Below are 5037 nucleotides of genomic sequence, written 5' to 3'. Positions count from 1 at the left end.
TATGGAAATTGAGGTTCCTCTTTGAGTTTTAGTATGGCTAATGAAATAATTTGAAAGTAGCCACAAAAGGAAACTTAAGGACTGTTTTTATTAGATTTTGAAAGAAAAACAGCAAAGCAGACAGGCTATAAATCTCAGCAGCTACCAGGAGGAGGAAGATGGAGAAGACGGGAGAGAAGGCCCCAAGTTAGGGTCCAAGAAAGCAAGAATGTTCAGCAACAAGGTTGGCAAGTTGCTTCCTGGTGGAAGGCAGTGTTGTTGAGTGCTCCAGAAAATAAGGGAAAAGGTTAAACAACTGTCTGGACAAACGTGTTTAGGGTTTTGGGTGCTAACAGAGGCAGGGGAGGGAGAGGAGAGGAGGGAGAGAGAAAGAAAGAGAGAAAGAGAGAGAAGAAAAAGTTACTCTTTTTCAAATAGAACTCAGAAAAAATGGGAAAGTGTAAGAGTGTTGCATTGTAGAAGTTCTGTAAGCAATTGTGTTTCAAGAGGGCTTCCAAGAGGTGTAAAGGCTTCCAAGAGGTGTACCACATTAAGAGATGTATTCTTTGGAACCAGATTCTGTAACTCTGTATTTTGAGTGGTTGTAGTTTTCTGTAATGGTCTCTATCTGTAGCAAAGAGAGATTTCCTTGATGGGGGTGTGTGAGGACTACACTTATATCTGGGCACAAGGGCAAATATTTAGAATGTACTTAGGCATTATATTTGTTTAGTAAAGTGCCAGTTGTAGGTTCTTCTCCAAGACTCATGATTTCAGTGGTCCTGGGCAGTTAATTGTCTGTGTTGCCAGTACCAGGCAAGATTGTTCTCTTATTGCATTATTGGTTACTACCAAGACATGTGTGCCAATACTATCCTGAGGGTTAATACTCTATGCTGGTTATTGTTGTGGTTCATAGGTATCATCGTGAGACAGGACCATTGGTTATTTCTGTCCTTTGGAAGCTTCCATGTCACCATTCAGTACCATGGAAATTACTCCTCAGGGAAGAGGCTTTCGAGTCAGTTACATCTCATAGGCCTCTGAGCCCTGTGTCTGGAGTGTATGGCGTCTTTAGTAATAGAGACTTGCCTCCCCCCTTCCCAGGAGGCAATCAAGGGCAGTAGCAATAGCTTAGAATGTTGTAGGAGTCTTTTGAGCAACTCTGACCAACAACTCAAGAGGGCTTTATTAGAACCATTTTGATTAAATGTTTTAGAGTTTTGTTTTAAAACGCAAGTTTTCCTATAAACTAATGTCAAGTATCCTGAGAAAGGAATCAGAGAAACAATACCATCCACAACAGCCTCAGAAGAGGAAGTGAAAGACGAGTACAATGAACATTTTAAATCACTGAAAACCGAAATTAGAGAAAATACCAGGAGATGTAAAGACCTCCTGTGCTCACGGATTGGTAGGATTGATGTGAAAATCGCCATCTTACCAAGAGAATTCTACATGATCTCCATCAAAATTCCATAGCAATACTTCACAGAAAAATGGTCTTAAATTTATATGGGGACAGAAAAAGGAGGAGTGGGGGAGGAGGGGAGGAAGGGGGGAGGAGGAGAAGAAGAGGAGGAGAACAGTAGTCCTGGATAACAATAGAACATAAACATAAACAAAACAAAACGACAAACAAACTCTGCTGGAGACATCACCATCCCAGATTCCAAGCTAGACTACAGAGCTACAGTAATAAAAAGAGCAACTATGTATGAGTCCAAAACCTTAAAGCCACTAATTTTTGACAAAGAGGCCAACAATACACATTTGAGAAAAGACACCATCTTCAACAAATGGTGCTTGGTCAAATCGGATAGCTACTTAGAGCTAAATGAAAATCCTTATCCTTCACTCTTCACAAAACTCAACTCTGAACGGATCATGGACCACAACCTATGAGCTGATGTCCTAAGACTGAGAGAAAAAGAAATTTGGAATACACTTGAACTTGGCACAGGAAAGGACTTTCTGGGCAGGCCCGCAGTGGTGCAGACATTACGACCAACAACTGACAAATGGGACACCATGAAACTAAAGCTTCTGTACATCAATGGACACTGTCTTCTAGCAAACAGGCAGTCCAGAGTCAGGGAAAATCATTACCAACTACACATCTGACAGAGGGTTAGCCTCTAGAATATACACAGAACTCAAAAACAAAGCATTTTAAAGCTTGTCTTTAATCCCAGTATTTGGGAGGAGAGGCAGGGGGTGGGGGGAGGTTTCTTTGACTGCAAGGACAGCCTAGTACACGCGCCTACTAAGTTCTAGGAGAACATAGACCCTTAATTATTAAAAAATAATAAATGGGGGTTGGGGATTTAGCTCAGTGGTAGAGCGCTTGCCTAGGAAGCGCAAGGCCCTGGGTTCGGTCCCCAGCTCCGAAAAAAAGAACAAAAAAAAAAAAATAATAAATGAAGAAAAAAGTTAAATAAATCAAATTTAAAAGTGGGGCATGGAATGAAACAAAGTTTTCATAGATGAAATACACATGGCTGAGAAGTTTCTTTTTAACGTTTGACAGGGACTGGGGAGCTGTCTGAGCAATTAAGACTAACTGTTGCTTTTGCAGAGGACCTGATTCAGCTCCCAGCATCCACATAGCAGCTCACAACCATCTGTAACTCCAGTTCCAGGGGATGCGATGCCCTCTTCTGACCTCTGTGGACAGCAGGCATGCATTTGGTGCATATGTTACGTGCAGACAACTCACATGAAATAATAAATAATCAATCCTTAAGAACAGTTTTTAAAATGTCCAACATTCCTAGCCGCCAGAGAAATACAATATTAAAACTGCGTTGAGATTTCATCTTACCATCCTATCATCAATCAGAGAGGCTAAGATACAAACAAACAAGTAACGATGACCAGTCCTGGCAGGGATGTGGGAAAGGGAGAACACACATTCAACTTGCTGGTGGGAGTGGGAGCTGGTGCAGCCACCATGGGAATCAGTGTGGAAGTTCTCAAAAAGCTAGACACCAGTGGAGAGATGGCTCAGTGGTTAGAGCACTGACTGCTCTTCCAGAGGACCTGAGTTCAATTCTCAGCAACCACATGGTGGCTCACAACCATCTGTAATGAGATCTGATGCCCTCTTTTGGTGTGTCTGAAGACAGCTACAGCGTACTCATATGCACAAAATAAGTAAGAAAATCTAAAAAAAAAAAAAGCTATGACATGTATGACACATGTATGAAACAGGTATGACACATGATCCAGCTATATCACTCTATATTACTATATTACTCAGCCATATACCCAAAGATGCACATCCTACTACAGAGATAGTTGATCATCATGCTCATTACTGCTCTGCTCCCGGTTATCTTGAAAATCGAGACAGCCTAGCTGTCAGTCAACAGATGAGTGGAGAATGAAATGGAGTACTTTTGCACAGTGGAGTGTTAGTCGGATGTTATGAAGAACGGAATGATGAAATTTGCAAGTAAATAGAGGGGTCTGGAAAGAACAATTCTGATTGAGGCAACCCAGGTACCCAGATGCAAAGGCAAATGTCATCTGTTTTCTTTCATTCTTCTGGTCTTAGATTTGAATATTTAGATTTATGTGTTTCCTTTGGAATATCCACAGAAATTAGTAAGGGGTTGGGGGCGGGGGTGTGAGGTGGGAAGTAGGGAGAGCTTTCAAAGAGGGGAAGAGAGTCACAGTTACATCTCGGAGTGTAACAGGGAGGAGGAGAGTTATGGGTCGTGCTGGCTGGCTGAGATAGCCCATCCCAGCAGCCTTTCTGTCTGAGCCAGCTGCTGGTCTAGCAGCTGACAGCAGTTTGGCAGCTGAGTGTGAGATGGGGGCCAGCAGCGGGTGAAACTAGGCAGAGGCTTGTAGCCAAAGGGGAAAATCCTGGCTACTTTAAATGCTAGCCAGTTTTTCTTTTTCTTTTTTAAACAACCTGTCCCAAATAACCCAGCAGCTATCGAGGCAATTGGATCCAAGCTGGTGAGTCAGATGCCTCCTGGGTTTATACTGTTTTACCCAATGGGTTGCTCACATCCTTCTGTACCTATTTTGGGGGGAGGGGCATTTCTCCCAGAGACACAAATGGGCTCCCTTTAACTATTCAGGGTGGGTTACAGCCCTGATATTTATTCAGGATTTAATGTGTTACGTGGACTATCAGCAGACATGCATGACAGAACTTGCTTATAATAAGAGCAAATATAATTGTAAATCAACTGGGACCCATCTCCTGGATATTTGAACAACAATGGGTGTGGCCCAATCACATCTGCACCCCATTATTAGCTATAGCTCTCTTCCACCCCTGGGTATGTTCTCACACCCTTGCCTAGCCTTCCCATTGAACAAATCTCAGAAGTTCAAATCAGTTCAGAATGAAGCCAGACAACCTGGAAAAACTTCTGACAAGAGAAGGGACCCACATCCTGAAGTCGGGGAGAGCAGTGGTTAAAAAAAAAAGAAACACAGCCAGTGCTGGTCAAATGGAGAGGTAAGACACCTCTGGTTTCCTCTCTCAACCCAGGACTAACTTGCTGTGTATGTGGGACACTTAAAGGGTGTCTTTTCTCTTGCCTGGCTTGCCAAAGTTGGTACCAGGGTTTTTAGATTAAAAGCATAGGCTCTAGCAGCCCCAACAATCGAGGAGCGACCACCGTTTCCCAAGATGCCTACTGAAGAGACAGTTGCAAGGAAAAGCAGAGAAGGGAGATGTATTCGCCATGGCCCTATAGGGAAGACAGACAAATGAAGGGGTCTGGTTGTAACACCATGCCTGTAGGAAATGAGGCACTTGTGTCCCCAGCTCTGGCTACAGGGCTTGTTGAAGCAAAGCACCCAAGGAAAAGGAATTTCCCAAGGAATTTCATGTTGGGAGGAGCAAAAGACAAGCCTGGAGCCAACCACAAGCAGAACTTTTCTTGAAGACAGGGGAGGGATTTCCAACAGTGCCAACCTCCTCAGGAAAGACCAGAGTCAGGGCAGTGCTGGGTCAGTGACAGGCAGGGCCACACAGTGACCAGAACTACTTAATCACCCACATCTCTTGCCTTCTCTTTAAACGTCAACCTC

Source organism: Rattus rattus, chromosome 2, assembly GCF_011064425.1.
Source record: "Rattus rattus isolate New Zealand chromosome 2, Rrattus_CSIRO_v1, whole genome shotgun sequence".
NCBI classification, from domain to species: Eukaryota; Metazoa; Chordata; class Mammalia; order Rodentia; family Muridae; genus Rattus; species Rattus rattus.
This window is presented reverse-complemented; position numbering follows the sequence as displayed.